Source organism: Quercus robur, chromosome 4 (assembly GCF_932294415.1).
Source record: "Quercus robur chromosome 4, dhQueRobu3.1, whole genome shotgun sequence".
In the NCBI taxonomy this organism is placed as follows: Eukaryota; Viridiplantae; Streptophyta; class Magnoliopsida; order Fagales; family Fagaceae; genus Quercus; species Quercus robur.
The window spans coordinates 33484070-33502247 of record NC_065537.1 but is presented as its reverse complement, the minus strand read 5'-3'; the positions used below and the strand labels follow the sequence as shown (position 1 = coordinate 33502247).

The following is an 18178-nucleotide window of genomic DNA, read 5'->3' as shown; positions in this document are numbered from 1 at the left end:
CTGCATGCTTCACTCGTGTGCATCCTTTGGCGACTTGCAAGCTGCGAGATCCAGTTGCGAGTCCCTTGCTGAGTGCCTAATCTTGAGCTTTTCTTCACACTCTCTCACATAGTACCCTTACATGATTCCCACCTAATTATAGGGTTTCTAAGTATTGAATTACAAGCAAATTGGCAGGAAATAAAGCCAACAAAATGGTTGATTAAATTCAACCTTACAAAAATAAAGGGAACTATCGTCCAGTACATAACAAACTCAAAATACTTTTCAATTCAACAACTTCAGTCTCAAAATTCAGCGGATTTGATCATTCAATACCTCAATCCCAATTTGAATTTGCTGATTATGGAACAATAGCTTCCCATTGCTATGACACTACTTAATTGACTGGTAATTTTAATTGTTTTACAAGTCAAGCATCTACTTTTACAGGCTAAAAAATAATGCAATTCATAACTTAATACTGACTCTTATCTAAAAAAAAAAAAAAATATGTTCTTACCAGATGTGATTGGCATATTGGACTACATTGGAGCCATTGAGGAGATCAAAACAAGAGGGCGTCCAACAAAGATGAGAAACATTCAACTATTGTTAGAAGAGTAAGATATATATACATTTTTTAAAACTTATATGTTATAATTTTTAAATAACTCAAACTTACATATAAATAACTTCAGGAACAAATCAGTTCAAACAACTTTGTGGGGGAAATACTGCACAACAAATAGATGATGATTTCTACAAAACAAATAAAGGGCCATTCATTGTAATAGTCACGTCAACTAATCTAAAAACTTTCAGAGGTAACAATTGATTGAATCATTTATCAAATACATAACATTTATGTATCAATAATGCTTATAAATTTTTACAACTTTTCTGTAGGTGACTATCAACTATCATCCACTTTTGCAACAAAGTTGTATGTCAATTTAGACATTCCAGAAGTTGCAGAAATTAGAAACAAGTAACTACTATTACACTTTTTCTTTCCGAGTGTGTACCTACTTTGTGATACTTCTTAAATGATAGATAGCATAAAATTGTATAAAACAGATGCTATAGAAGTTAAAAAAAAAAAAAAAAAAAAGAGATCAGCAGGTATTTTTAAGAAGACATGTTTATTTCAGTTTGTTTAGATATATAACATTGTTTATATCTATTCCTTTTTACGATTTTTATGACTATGCTAAAAAATTGAATATTCAGAAAAAATATAAAATAATGTTAATATTGATGCATAGATTGAACACCACAATGGACATAAACGTAAAAGAAATACTACCAAAGGGACTACCTAAAGTACAAGATGGAGAACTTGCCTTACATAATAAAAGAACAGTTGCTCAAATAAAGGACTTGGAATGGAACTCAGAGACAATGGTATCAACTATACTCTTATATTATGAATTTATTGTAATTGGTAATTGTTTATGTGTTTTATAATAAGGTATAATTTTATAAACTAATTAAACTTTGTATTATAGGACTTACTGGTAACATGAAATGCCAAAATCATTAATATCAACAACAAATATGGATGGTATTATGTTGCATGTCTTATATGCAAGGCGAAAGTGAAACAAGTCAGAGGAGTTCTATGGTGTGAACGTTGTAAAAATTAGCCAAAGTTTGCAGTTCCAAGGTAATGAATGAAAAAATGATTTGTAAATACAAACACACACAAAATATATATAATATTCTACTAACAAATTTGTATCTAAAATAGCTATAGAATACAAGTCCAAGTACAAGATGAGACTGGTTCAACCACATTCATATTATTTGACAAAGGAGTTGAGAAAATTATATTTAAAACTACAAAAGAACTTGCAAAGATGCAAGAAGAGGTAATTTCATATATAAATATCAGCCCTATATCTTTAATATCTGAAAATTGAAGTATACATATTTTGCACCAGACATGACGCATGTATGTATACATATTTTGCTAATTGTATGATACTTCATACAGATTTTGAAATTAGATGAGAATATTTTACCAAAAGAGATTCAGAAAATAATTGGCAATGAATATTTGTTCCAACTGCATCTTGATGAATATAATTTGAAGTATGGAAAAGAAAATTACACAGTTTCGAAGATTTTGGAGACGAAAATTTCACATAAGCAGAATGACTCACGTAAAGTTGAAGAACATCAGGTAATTGAAGCATACTTACTTCACTTTGCTTACTATATGATTTAAACATTAGTCAATACATAACTTACTATATATATCTAACTGATACATGAGAATGAAAATTATTGCAGGACACAATGGAGGAAATTGTAAGAAAATCAAGGAAGGACAAGTACATAGCCAGTCAACAAATAGAAATAGGAGAAACATTTGTTGAAAGACCTGAGTTAATTGCTCCTATAACTACTGAAGATGGAAGACCTAGTCATAAAAGAATGCTGCTCCAAATACTTCAAAAACGTCAAAAGGGTAGTAAGCAAATTGCATCAAAGAAGAAAAAAATTTGAAGTCTAATGTATTTCAATCTATTTTATAAATAACATACTCTTATAAGCAAGACAAACAAATGGATATACTACCTTACTCTATGAATCTTTATGTATTTCTTTGTATTGTTAATTTTTATTTTTTTTTAAATTTTAGAAGAGTAACCTAAATGTACTGTTAAGTTACTACGACTGCCATATAATTTGCTGCTCTGCCTCATCTCTTCTCTGTAACATTGTTAATTAAAGGTCAGCATACTCTTTTTTTACTTCAAATAGTTTTTTTTCCAAAAACTTCTCACCACTGCATTTCCTTTCTATCCATTATGTATTTATTGTTTGAATTACCTTTGTTTAGACAGATTTATAACATTCACCAGGTGTTCTCAAGAAACATTGCTGGATAAAGCTGACAGGTTAGGACAGCCTAACTATCATTCTTATCCATTTGACTTTTACTCTTTTTAATTCCATATTAATCTGATAAGATTTTTTAATGTTCCAAACCATAAACTCAGATTGAATGTAGGTCTGCCAATAATGTAGTTATGTTTCCCAATTTGCCATGAACTAATGTAAATGACTCTGTCGTTTTTGTTATCTTTGGTCCCAAAGTGGTTGATTTGAAAGTGTATTAGCTGGATGAAGAGTGGGGTCGATGGGGGTTGGAAAAAAACTTGGGAGATTGAGCTTTTGTTTTGGGTAATGATTTTTATTTACCGATTTCGGCTGAAGAGTTTTCTGGGTATAAAAGGAATTGCATTTTCTTCAATGATCAAAATGGAACTCATGTTTTCAACTTGGAAGATAGTAGCTTTGGAAATTTACAGTATATCCGTCCATCCTGGCTTCTCTCAAATTTGCTTTAGACCTATGTAAGATAGTACACTTCCAAAGATTCTTATTGAGTTAAAATAATGGAAGAAATTATTGAGTTACTTTTTTTGTTATACAGATCAATAAGAGTGGTGGATTGGGTTCCAATAACTTTCTTTTTGGGGACCTGAATTTGAAGCAAAGAAATAGAAAGAGAATGTGTAATACAACTATTTGAGAGAATATGAAGGAAAAATAGCAACTACAGAATTCAATTTAATTTTCAGTTTCTGTTTTCCATCCCACCTGTTTTGCTGTTTTTGAAGAGTGATTGAAATTGTAGAACTTTGAAATCTAAAAGTGTAATGTTTTTTTATACAAAGTTGATTATCTCTTAGATTTTAGTTAATATTCCACTCTATCTGCATAATTACTAGGGTTAGCTACTTAAAACTTTTATTTTAATGGTAGATTGTGTGTGCAATAGCCAATGTGGCAGATTACAAATACTTCTTTTTCTATTGAGAAAGTGATTTATATATAGATACTTTATTAGTCATTATGAAAATGAAATAATGCTTAAAAATTTGCTAAAAATTCTGCTACACCAATAAAATATGGACATCTAATCATGGTTAAAGACCATTTTAAAATCTGTCTGTCAATGATCATATGGAATATTCAACTTAGTGCTATTTTCCCCTTGTTCTTAACATGTGAAAGCAATTAGTTGGATGGTGTGGAATAGTAAATGTGGGTACTGTTAGAGAGAATATGATATTTTGTGTGTGTGTATATATATATATGGCTTGCAGAAAATTGTGTGTAGAATGAATGGTTCAAACTCCATATTTTGGGCAAAAATCTAGGTTGGAGAAGGGACATAAACCTGGCATTAATTAGTAGTGCTTCATAAGTAATAGTAATCTTTAAAGTTTGCAAAAATGAACCAATTTAATTGCTATGCTAATCTAGACTCTAATGTGTCATGAAATTGGCATGTTAGCAACAAAATTCTGGAATTTATGATTAATTCTCTTAGCAACCAAACATTGCAACCTTGCCCTTTTTTTCTATTTATATTTTTAAATTATTGAAGGAATATCTTTTAAGGACCTTTCCAAACAAACAGATTGAGCATATCTTCCGTAAAACCAATTGTTTTGTGGACATTTGCAAGATTTTGATAGTTTAAGACTTACTAATTTATTAATCCTTGATAAGGAGGGTATAAAAATACCTTGAACCAATTAGTTAGAACTTATGAGATTTCAATTAACATTTTCTCTAATTCATGTGTTGACGCTAAGTTATGTTTGTCTTTTAGAAGAACAACTACACATTAACATCATTATCTAAACAACTAACCATCCACCCCCTTCTCTATTTTAAGTTGATTGTTTTCTAATTCATAAAATGATCCCGCGCATTGCGCGGGTTAAACACTAGTCTATATATCTATATCTATATATATATATATATATAATAGCAGAAGCTGAGAGAAAGTGGGTTCCTACAATTAAGGAGGTGGTGACACATAGGAAAAGTGTCTACTTAAAATTCAGACATGTATAACTTTAAAAAACGATACATTATATTGTTTTACCAGGTTAACACCATTTGATTGTGGTTATGTATATATATTTAAAAAAAGGGTTAAAATAAAATATAAAAAAAAAGAGCCTTAGCAACTAAAAAAAACCTAGCGATACAGAAAAAGGGGAAGGAGAAGAAAAAATGCATGCCATACAGAGGAGACAGAGAGAACCACCACCGGTCACGATGAAAGGTCCAAGAGAAAAACTTGCGATAGGAGGAAAATAAAAAACCTACGATACTGAGATAGAGAAGGAGGAAAAAAAAATTATGACACAAATAGACCACCGTCTGTTCCATCACCGGACTTTGACAACCACCACGTTTACAGTTAAACCCAACCAAAAGCCTGATTAATACACCGATTGAAAGCCCGATCATTACATCGGTATAAGGATTTTGAGAATCTTGCCCTCAATCAGCCCTTCAAGGAGATATGTAACGTTGAATTATTAAATAGAGAGACGGGGAGAATGAGAACAATAGAGAGAGATTTGGTCAGGCATAGAAAGTGGAGAGAGAGAGAGAGAAAATCTGAGAAGAAGTCAGGCCTCTGCCACCATCAGATCCGTATCCTCTACCGGTTAGTCTCTATTTTCTGGTTCTTTAAATCTGGGTTTAAATATGATTTAGATCTAAGTATTTTGATTGGATTGGATTGGATTGCATTTAGGTTTTGAACTTTAATGTAATATGAAGTTCGACATAGAGTGAACGTCTTAGCATTGTAATGTGAACTTTAATGTTTGTAGTAGTACACTAATATCTGATAATATGATATTGCCTGTTACGGTTTGTGTTAACCGATGTAAGTGCTAATATTGATGATGGTTGCGGCTAATGCATCAGTAAGATTCCTATTACTATTGTAGTGTTGTGATTGGGTTTCGGTGTAACAACGTATTAAGTTTAAATTTTTTAGTGTGTAAAATTCTTTGATTGCCAGATACGTGTACTGTAGTAACAATATTGCAGAAGTGCAGTTACATATACTGTGCGAATACTTTCTGCAAAGGTGGCTTTTATATATATATATATATATATATGTTTGTACATAACTGTTATATTTGGAGTTTAGCCCTGATTGAACTATAATTATTTAACTATTATAGTTGCTTTTGGTTGATTGTAATATTACTCAAACTTGATTCCTTCTACTGTATAAGATTTATTTACTACGTTTGCAATGGCCTATAGGTATAAACGTTAAATTCACTACAGCTTTTTCTTTTTTTCTTTTACGATTAAAAAGTTGGATTCAATTTCCCTTTTAAGGGTTATGTATTGTTTTGGTTTTACAATTTGAAATTCCCAAGTACTATCAATTATGCATTATTATTTGACTAATATTTTTCTGACTTGCTATTTGAAATTATCATGTAAATTTTGCTTGCTTAAAGTCAGATTTTTTTTTTAGTCTCTCACAGCAGGGCAATACACACAAGAAGTGATTTGAAGAAACAAATTTTTAGTTGGTTATGATATTGCAACTTCACTCTAGACATTAGTTTGGTGAATGGCTTTCACAAACCTGTAGCCATTATTTCCTTTTAAACATTTTGGTAGTAAAATTGAAATTGTCTTGCAAGTTTTAGTTTGGTGTGATTTATTGGGGTTCCTAGGAATAGCATATTTGCTATTTGAAATTGTCATGTAAGTTTTAGTTGCTTAAATTCTGATTTTTTTTAGTCTCTCATAGCAAGGAAGTACACACAAGAAGTGATTTGAAGAAACTAATTTTTAAAATTTTTAGGGAATATTGGACAATATATGCTTAAATATACTACGTTATTAAAGTTTGAATATATGTAGTAGAAGTATGATAACTAAGTTTATGTTAGATGTAGAGTTCATTAATATGGACTATAATAGAAAATATTTTTCAATATAGTTTCAGAACAATAAAGAATTTTGTTCCATATCATCTATTAACTCCAAAAGTGTACTTCTGATGCAGTCACTTTTTTTTAATTATCTGTTCCATACAGTAACTTTTCTAATTGTGTTCTTGATTGAATAAATGTTTTGTGCAGACATACTATGATATTACTTCAAATAGCTATCTTGATTTCATGAAGAACTATGTGGTTAGGATTGGACCTTGGAAGGATACAATTGTTACTACCAAAAACCATTATTTGAATGATTTGTAAATGTATTTCAGATTCAATAGTTACTGATGTACAAGTTTTATAAGTTCTCAATAAATACTACTATTGTTTTGTTTTTTTAAAAAAAAAGTTTTGTGAAGGCCTTTTAAATTTTTATTTTTATTTTTTAAATTATCAACTATCAAAATATATTCAGGGGAGAAGGTGGAAGCAAATGGGATTGGGAAGAAGGAGGCCAAGGTGAACTGAGGTGAAAGGTATTGAATTTTTGGGGAGTTTGGGAAGTTGGTACCGCTATTGGGTTTTTTTTTTTTTTTTTTTTGTATTTTGTATTTTGTTGGGTTTGTTTATGTGAGGAATAATGATTAATGGGTATTTGTTTAATTATACATTGAACTAAATTTATAATGATGGGCATGGATATCTAATGTTATCTACACTTTTTTGTGTCAATTGTATTGGATTTAGCTGCCAAGGTTAGATCTTTTTAGGTCTTGTTTATTATGGTTGTTTTAGTGAGGAATAATGGTTAATTATGCATTGAACTTAATTCACAATGATCTATACTACTAGACATTGAGTACATTTTTGTTGTGAATTGATGTGGACTTGCCAACCGGTTATGCATGGCATCATAATTCAGCTTCCAAATTGGTTTGTAACAAAATTGCAATAGAACTTATGATACCTAGAGCAATTTTCATGTGAATTGGAATTATAGGAAAGGACACATTATATGAGTTTGCAATGTTACTATTAATACTGAATAAAGACGAGTTAAAGGGACTATTCTTTATAAAGGTTGCCGTTTAATATATTTTCTTCATGGTCTATATATTATCTAAATTACAGACCTATTATCTTGCCATTATGTAATTATTGTGTTCATTTTTTGTGTTAGGTTTCATCAAACTCTTGACAAATTTGGTGCTATATCTGTTTCTTGCAATGATATTTTGAATTCGCTTAATTTTCATGTAGCTTATTAGATATAGGCCCCCAGAGATTAAGAACAAATGTCCCATCAAATTATCATTTTCAACAAACCCTTGATGAATATCCTCCTCAATATACTAACTCGACTTTGAAGATTAGTCCCAAATGTTTAGACAACGATGTTATACCAATTCATTGGATATATTTGCACTATTTTCTAAATGATTTCCACTGTAATAAATTGTTATTATTTGTTTCCTCTTATTTCTAAGTAAGTTATGATGTCTGTTAGTTGATGACAAGTACACCAAGTTTACGACAAGTACACCAAGTTTAGATTTTTATGTCAATCTTCTTGCTCAAAGTAAGTCAAGTTTTAATTGCTTTGAAGATATTGGATGGTTTTGAAGATATTGCATTTTTGCATGCAAAATAGAGAAGCACTCTAGAGAATTCCCTTCATTCAAACTCATTTGAACGCAATGAAAGTAATACAAGTGGTGGTTGCTCATTTTATATGTTCCTCCAAGTGGTCTATTGGAGAATGGAAGTACATACATGATGTGATTTGAAGAGAGTAATGTTTAAAATTTTTAGTGGATATTGGATACTATATGCTTAAATATACTAAATTATGAGAACTAAGTTTATGTTGGATGCAAAGATCATTAATATGTAAAATGATCCCGCGCATTGCGCGGGCTAAACACTAGTAAATATAATAGCAGAAGCTGAGAGAAAGTTGATTCATGCAATTAAGGAGGTGCTGACAAATAGGAAAACTGCCTATCTAAAATTCAGACACGTATAACTTAAAAAAGCGATACATTACATTTCTTGGTAACGCTACAACACCAGTTAATAGTGATAAATTATAATGGTTCGTTACTTTAAAACACTGTTTGGAGCCCTCTTGGTATAAAAGGAAACTAACCGCTTAAGGGAAAAAAAAATTGCTACAAGGAGAAAGGAGAAAGAGAGATCGAGAGAAAAGAGAGATAGAGAAATAGAGAGACAAAGATAGAGAGAAGGGCGCCACCTAGATCTTCTGCCATCACTGTAAGGGCGCCTTCCATTTCTCCTATTCGGATACTTTCTTTTCGCTTCCTTTTCAATTTTCTTAACACCAATGCTTGCGATCCAGTGATAGAGAAGGAGGAAAAAATAAACCTTGTGATACAGAGATGAGAAGGAGAAAGGCATTGAGAGAACTACCACCGGTAAGTTTTTCATTTTTTTCATTCTTTCTTAGATCTGGGTATGGGTATGAAATATGAATTAGTTTTGAGAAATTTGGTTGGATTGATTTTTATTTAGGTATTTGGGTAACATTAGGTTTTGATTTGATTTTTTGAAATTTGGGGTTATATATTATTTAGGTTTGGAGAGGGCAAAACAGAGAAATAAGAGAGAACGTGATCTAAAAGGTAATCTTTAGGTTATGATATCATGCTTTCTGTCTCTACCCTATTTGTTTTCTTTTGTATCTTAATTCTAAAAAATTGTTTCTTTAGGTTTTTGGTGATGCAACGATGACTCTCCATCTCCTTGAAATTGAAATTGAAATTGAATAAAAAAAAGAAGTTGTACAATCCAAGGTTATATTACCCTGGAGATGAAGAAGATTAGATGAGTATTTTGGTTCATTTCGCTTCAGTTCTTAATTTGTTTTGGGTGACAAAGTTGCAACATTGAGTGTGTGTTTGGTTAATATCTATGTTTGTGTATGTATTTCAACCATGGCATCTCTACTGGATGAAGTTAAATGTGAATTCCAGAAATTCCAATATAGTTGCTTTGTAGATAAAATAGAAAAATTTATTATTGAAATCCATGATAGTTTGGCCCTGTAATCCATAGAAAGTTTGGTGGTAAATTCCTATTTCTATCTCCTCATAATCATTTTTTCTCTTCTTGGAAGAATATGAAACTTAATCTTAAAATGAACTTTCAGACCCTAATTCTTATAGGGCTCCCAAGTTGGAACCCTTCTATATTTTTCTCTATAAAATTGAATTACAATGGCCTTTAAGATTATGTATTTGAAAGTTAGGGGAAACTGATAAGTAGGTTTGGTTTGTTTATGATTTATTTCTTGGTGGCATTGTGCATTGAGATTAGAGCTTGGATTTTCTCTACAAATTTTTTAATTTGTCATTGAGAATGAATTGTTAGTTCAGTGAATTTGGGTTTGATTGAGCGGTGGCTTGGTGTTTTTGAAAGTATATTCGTAAAAAAATTGTGGGTCTATGAATGTGATCTTACATTGGAGATTTTTACTGATTTGGTGGTGGCAGTGGTATTGAACTTGGACTTGGTTTTTGCATATAGGTTTGCATAAGTGAATTAAACTTATCTTCTAATAAGATTCGATTTTATACTCCAATATTTGTTTCTATGATTGATTACAGACCACAGTTTGATATTTTGGTTTTCTGATCCTCCTTTTCTCATCAACACAGAATATATTCCTTCTTTCATTTATTTATGTGCCCTATATAGGGGCTGTCTTATTGTTTGATTTATTTTTTCACTTGATATATCAAAATTTTGTAGATGCAACGACCATTTTTTTGGTTACTAATATAACAATTTGACTAGACTGTAATAAAGCTTTAGCATTTTTTTTTTAAAGCATGTTGAGTATGTTACTTTTGAGAAAACTGGTAGTAATAATGCATTTATTTGTTTAATGATAGGCATATATTAATTTTGAAATATCAAAGGGTGAGGTTGAATGGATTAGAGAGCTTGATGAGACACTTATATACAAATTAAAGCATTTAAAGGTCAGGATAAGTTATAAAAAGTTGGAGGTTACTTTTGAATTTGTGCCTAGATAGAATAAACCACTCAAATTTCTTATATTGGTGTACTATTTTAAGAGATTTGAGCTTTTATAGGGCTTTGAACTTCTATTAATATTCATGTATTACTTAAGGTTTTTTTTTTTTTTTTCTTTTCTTGTATGGAAACTTCCATCTAGATCTGACATTTCTTTATTGTTATTTTTTTTAATTATGCTTTAACTACTCAAATTTTTTCCTTGAATTAGAAGCATATAAGTTTGTGAATGTATAAGAAAACTTACTTTGTTCTGTATAACCAAATTTGTAGTCCAACTTGCAATAGATTTTGATTGCAAGGAGATATGGGTACACTTTTTGCAATTTCATATTCTACCCTGCTGTTACAACTCCCCATACACTTTCAATAATGCAATGACTCTATCTATTAAAAAAAAAAAATTGGTGTACTGTTTATTGTAGATTGTGATCAAACTTTGTGGTTTATATGCATTTATGATTTTTTTATTTATTTAAATTTTATAGTTTCTTATCAAGCTTCTAAGATACATTTACTTTGTGCAGCATATAAATGTTGGGGTTGAACGGAATCTACAAAGGCCTATATTTATTCCTCACAAAAGGGATATGATTGGCGGAAAATAAGAAGGGGAAACGATATTTGGTTGATTGGAAAGGAGCAAGAACAAAAAGAACAACTGAGATGTGAAATGAGCATTGAGCACATAACCACACAAAAAGCAATGTAGAGGCACATTGGAATTCAAAAGAAAAAAAAAATTTTATTTGATGCTGAATTAGCATCTTCAAATGCACTTTGTTTGATTGTTTTAGATTTAGATATTTGAGTTAGATTTGGTTTTTATTATGGTATTGGGTTTAAAATAAATTTTTTTTTGAGTATTTTGTATTAGATTTAGGTTAAATTAGTTTTTAGTATTTGCCTATGGTGTTTGTAATTAGATTTTGAAAGCTCGAAAATGTGTTAATAACACAAGAGCTGTTTAGACCCCCAAATAAAAGTTACGGCTCGATTGATTTTACACTAACTTAATACTAAGTGTGGAATAGTGTAAATGTGAGCGGATAAACAAACAAGCTACTCTAACACATATTCATTTAATCACAGCAGTAAAAAGAAATGTAAAAGAGTAGGGAAGAAAAATGCAAACACAAGATAACACGCAGATGTGTTATCAAAGAGGAAACCGAAGAACTTGGCGAAAAACCTCTTCGTCGCTCTCCAAGCGGTAATTGATCTACTAGACAATCAGTTGGGATACATGGGTTAGCAAGAGACCCTCCAAGCCTAATCTACCCTATGTACCTAAGCCCTCCAAGCTCCTACTCCAACAAGGCTTCTCAGAACCGTGTCTTGTTTAGCTCTCCGCATCCCGCAACAAGCTCCATGTTGCATCTGCCATCCTTGGCTTCTTCCAATGCTTCCCAGCAGCACCAAACGATCACTTGACACTCTGAAAGGGTGTGGTAAGTGTTTGGGCTATCAACCTTTCAATGATATGGAAATGGAGAGGTAGGAGTTGAGAAAAATCCACAAAATATTGTGTAGAGGATTGTGGGTATAACAATCTCTAACTCTCAAGGTTTTAGGCTAGGGTTTTCTCTCAAAAGCACTCCTTATCATTTGTGAGTAATATGGGTATATATAGTGTGGGTGCAGAAAATGTGTATCAGATAGTATAGTCTGGCAGAACAGAATATCTCGCGGGTGTCTCGCGGGAAGGCTTTACCCGCGAGATACTCGCGAGACACAGCTGTCTCCATCTGTACTGACTCTTCACATTCCAGTCATATGCAAGGCACATACATTACTTCGCGGGATGCTAAGTCATGAGATACCCTTGAAAACCTCTTCAGTCTTCAATAGCTTAAGTCTTTACACTCTCTCTCTATCACACAACCCTTACAATCAAATCCCACAATAAATACAGGGTACAAAAAGCACAATGCAATAAATAAGTAACTGTGTCTGTGTGTGCCTAGGCAGTGCATATGCTGGTGCATGTGTGTGCATCTTAAGATGCATGGGGTTGTAGTATGAGATGCATGAGGTGTGCCTAGAAGGCCCTAGTGTGTGCCTAGTGTGTGCAACAAGGGCAAAGTGTGTGAAGCACATAATCTGTGACCAAAATGGGTGAAACAAGATCAAACAAGTGTAAACCCAAAAATTGGAATTCACTTAAATCTAATATAGCACAAAAATGTCACTAGGACATTTTGTCAAGCACTAGACATGCTACAATGCACAACTGTTATGAAGAATGCATGAACAGATTGAAAAATGCATCAATACAAACTTAAAATGCCTCAAGGAGCCAACATAAATGCACAAACATCAAATGGGACTTAGCCCAAATAGAGATTTTGAAAAAATTTCACAAAAACTAAGAACTCCAACCCATTTTCGAAAAATCCCCAATTTTTGAACCCTGACTTAAAATCTACATAAACTAAGAAAAATATGAAGAAAATGTTTAGGAAAACATACCTTGAAGTAAGTTTGCAGAGATTTTAGCTTGAAAATGATGGGGTTTAAGTGAAAAATGAATTTCGGGTTGAAGGGGGTTCAAGAGAGAGTCTAAGCAAGGGAAGAGAAGAATTAAAAAAAAAAAAAAAAAAAAAAAAAAAAAAAAAAAAAAAACTATCACCATAAAAATTGAAAACATGCGTTTTTCGCAGGTTAGTAAGTAGCGAAACAATCGCGAGAAGGTCGCGAGTCATACTGAAACTTTCGCGAGAAACCCTTAGTTGCGAAACAGTCGCGATAGCCTCTATATAAATTTGAAAAATTTTAGTTTTTGCCTAAAAACATTTCGTGAGAAGAGTTTAGTCGTGAAATACTCGTGAGGTAGTAGCGAGACTTTCTGTATGAAAATGTGACCTTTTAATTTCCCTTAAGCACATTTTGCGGGAAGCTCTAAGTCGCGAGCTTCTCGTGAAAAAACCTTTGAACCAGTTTTTGAAGAAAAACACAAAAATGCATTTTGAACAAAAACTAAAAACACAAAAGTATAAAATCACTTTCAAAAACATATAGAACACTAAAAAATCTTTTTGGGTTTGATCAGCAAGTACTTGAGCATACATATCACATTTGAACATGTACAAACACACAAATGAGATAAGCATTATCTGAAAAAAGTTTTGTGTGTTGTGTGTGAGTATCAAATGTGGAATAGTCCATAGACCAGAGTGAAGCTTCAATGATCAATTCAATCAAGTCATACACAACTTGTATGAAATCAAGTGGACAATCTCAATTATAGAAATGAACATATATGACCTCCCACAAGAGAATGATTACAAAATTTAGAAGCTTTTCATTTGGCTTCTGTATAAATCATAACAATTAATCTTTTTTGGATAATACATCTCTTTTTGAGAACGGTGCTTGAAATTTTTGATATTTCAACATATAGAGTTAGCCTTTGGCTTTTTTTTTTAGCACCATACAAAACAATTTAAAAGTCGCTTTCCCTTTTTCCTAGTCAAATACTAGTATGTGCAACAGGCTTTTGCAGCTCTTAATCTCGTTTTCATTGTGAGATTTACATTTGGTGAGCTCTTTAGCAAAAACATAAAAATAAAGTGGGAAGAGATATAGGCACAAGTCTATGCAAGTATCAAGGCCATCAAGACTATTGACCAATCATTCATGACAAGCTTGAAGATCTATTTACAACAATCACACATAGATTTCAAGATTTCTCCCTCACAGATATATGTGCATACATAACAAGTTAGGCTTGTAAATGCACAACGCCATTAGTACGAAGGTACTAGGCCAAACTTACATGTGATACACACAAAACAAGTGATCAAACTTTTTGAAGATTTTTCAATTTTTATGGTTTTTGAATTTTTGAACACACTCAAAAATAGAATCAAGAAAAGTAAGATCAATAACAACAAGTATAAACCAAAACCAAAAAAAATGCTAAAAACTAAGCATGTGAGACCTAAAAACCTGATCTGCAACAATGAACAGAATAGGTTCACAAAGAAGATATAGTTCAAGGAATGATACCAACACCAATGGTCTTACGCAAAGACTTAAATCTTGGACCATCAAGAGGTTTAGTAAAGATGTCTGCCTTTTGGTTGTCAATGTTGATGAACTCCAAATACACAGTCTTTTCCTTCACCAAATCTCGAATGAAATGATATCAAATCTCAATATGCTTTGATTCTGAATGTTGAATTGGGTTTTTGGACAAATTTATGGCACTCGTATTGTCACAGAACACACACATAGTGCCTTGAGTGATTCCATAATCATGTAGAAGTTTCTTCATCCATAATAATTGTGCACAACAACTCGCCACTGCAATGTACTCAGCTTCAGTCGTTGATAGAGAAATTGAATTTTGCTTTTTGCTCATCTAGGACACTAGGTTATTTCTAAGATAAAAGCAACCACCGAAAGTGCTTTTCCTGTCATGAATGCATCTGGCCCAGTCAGCATCTGAATATCCAGCTAGGCACTCATTTGTGTCTCTTGAATACCAGATTCCATAATCAGATGTGTCATTTATGTAGTGGATAATTTGTTTGACTACTGTCATTGTGACTCTTTGGCTGCTGCTTGAAATCAAGCACATACTCCTACACTAAAAGCGATGTCTGGTCTACTAGCAGTGAGATAGAGAAGACTACCGATCATGCTTCGATAAAGTGTTGGATCCACTTCTACACCTGCTGCATCACGACTCAGTTTTTCTGAGGAACTCATGGGAGTGGAACTGTGTTTCTTAGAGTCTAGGCTGAATCTCTTTACCAGATTTTTGGCATATTTCTCTTTAGAGATAAATATCCCATCTTCCCATTGTTTCACTTGAAGTCCTAGGAAGTAGTTTAGCTCTCCCACCATGCTTATCTCAAACTCCCTTTTCATTTCTTCTGAGAATTCATGAGCTAGGTGATCGATTGTGGATCCGAAGACAATGTCATCCACATATAATTGAGCAACAAGGAGAGATTTCTCATTTCTTTTGATAAACAAAGTTTGATCGGCTTGACCTCTCTTGAAACCATGATCCAAGAGGCATGTGGTGAGGCGATCATACCAAGCTCTTTGTGCTTGTTTCAGCCCATATAGTGCCTTCTTTAGCCTTAACACATGATCCGGAAAATGAGGGTCTTGAAACCCCTTTGGTTGCTCAACAAACACTTCTTCATTTAAAAAACCGTTCAAGAAAGCACTCTTCACATCCATTTGATATAGCTTAAAGTTCAAAATACATGCTATAGAGAGAAGAATTCGGATTGACTCTAGTCTTACAACTGGAGCAAAGGATTCATCAAAGTCTACGCCTTCAACTTGGGTATATCCTTGAGCCACCAATCTAGACTTGTTTCGAACAATTTCACCATCTTCATCAGTCTTGTTCTTGAAGATCCACTTGGTGCCGATTACATGTGTATCCTTGGGCCTTGGTACCAACTCCCATACATCATTTCTAACAAATTGATGCAACTCTTGGTGCATGGACTCTATCCAATTCTCATCCTTCAAAGCTTCCTCCACTTTCTTTGGTTCAAATTGAGCAAGATAGCAGTTGTATGTCACATGATTCGCACTATAGGCTGGTCCTTTTCTCAACCGAATTCCTTCATCTAAATCACCAATGATATTGCTTGAGGGATGATTGAGAATTACCTTTGACGATGGTCTCTTAGAAGTGGAAGGTTCCTCATCACGAGAGATTGGAGGTTGAACTTCAAGAGGGGTGAGTGGACTAGAAGATCCTTGAGTTGATCTAGTCTCCCTTCTTGATATAGGGGGTGTAAGCTCCTTTTCTGGTGATTCTATCTCAGCATCCTCACCTTGAGACATATTGTCGTTACCCTCATTCTTCTTAAAATTCGGTCCTTCACCGTCATCATCAATCTCCTTTTCAGAGATTGTGTCATCAATGACCACATTTATCGATTCCATCACTGTCTTAGTGCACTTATTGTACACTATATGCTCGGCTATTTGTTGAATATCCTAGGAATATCCCTTCATCACTCTTAGCATCAAATTTTCTAGGATTCTCCCTATCATTGAGAATATAACACTTGCTACCAAATACTTGGAAGTATTTCACCTTCGACTTCTTTTCTCTCCAAATTTCATACGATATCTTCTTTGTTCTTGCCTGAAAGTAAATCCTGAAAGTTCAAAAACGTGTACAAAACACCTTTGAACGTTTAGACCCCCAAAATACAACTTAACCAAATCAAGCAATATGTCAAACAACAAGTGTGCGGAAACTTAACACATGCTATAATATGAAATTGGTTAAACAACTATCTAAGCCATAACAAAATAAAACCACAGCAGATAAAATAAAGGCAAAGATAGAGAGGAAGGAAGATGCAAACACAAAGACAACACGCGATGTGTTATCGAAGAGGAAACCGAAGTCCTCGGCGAAAAACCTCTCCGCCGCCCTCCAAGCGGTAATCAATCCACTAGAAAATACAGTTGGGATACAAGGACAGCAATAGACCCTCCAAGTCTAATCTACCTAGTGCACCTAAGCCCTCCAAGCTTCTTGCTCCAACGAGGTTGCGCCGAACCTTTTTCTTTTCTAGCTTCCCGGATTCCGCTACTAGACCGTAGCATTAACCAATGAAGATTGGCTCATTCCTAACTGCTTCCCAGAACTCCAAACAACTGTCTCACAGAGATGATAATGGTGAGAACCAGGTTTGGTATACTGCCTCTCAAGGATTTGACAATGGAGAGGAAGAGAGTAAGGGAATTTGAAGAGACTCTAAGGTATAGATTGTGGGTGAAGCAATCTGGTTTTTCTTTAGGGTTTCTCTCTCAAAATTCTCTCTGGAAGCTCTCTTTCAATCGTGGGTAAAAGGGGTATTTATACTGGAGTGGGAGAGGAATGCGAAACGTCAGGTTTTACAAAACAGGGGTAGCTCGCGGCTTGACTAAGTCGCGAGATCCAGTCGCGAGATAACCGTATGGCCAGTTGTCCTGTTTTGTCATGTAGTGCTCCAGCTAGCATGACTGTTCATCTTCCAGCATGCTTGGCACGTGTGCAGCTTCTAGCGGCTTGCAGCCGCGAGTCCACCCGCGAGTCCCAGTCGCGACTCTCTGTTTTCTTGCACACTCTTGAGCAATCTTCACTCTATCTCACTCACTACCCTTACAACAAACCCACCTAGATACAGGGTTACTAAATGCTGAATTACAAGCAAATTTGGCACGGAATAAAGCCAATTAGATGGTTGAATAAATTCAACCTTACAAATCCTATTCCTAATGTGACATGAAGTATTCACTACTTCAGCCCAAAACTTTTGTGGAATGCTTTTGTTTAGTAACATTACTCTAGCCATTTCTTGGATCACCCGATTCTTTCTTTCAACCACCCCATTTTGTTATGGAGTTTTTGGAGCTGAAAATTCCTTCTT

The 18178-nt window shown here is 33.5% G+C and overlaps 1 long non-coding RNA gene across 1 annotated transcript; it reads left to right on the top strand.

The window, feature by feature from the left end:
* The first annotated feature begins 227 nt into the window (after positions 1 to 227).
* LOC126724434 (uncharacterized) lies at positions 228 to 2212 on the top strand. The gene is made up of 3 exons (XR_007654984.1): positions 228 to 602; positions 889 to 970; positions 1979 to 2212. It is a non-coding gene; the product is annotated as an uncharacterized LOC126724434 (long non-coding RNA).
* The last annotated feature ends 15966 nt before the right edge of the window (positions 2213 to 18178 follow it).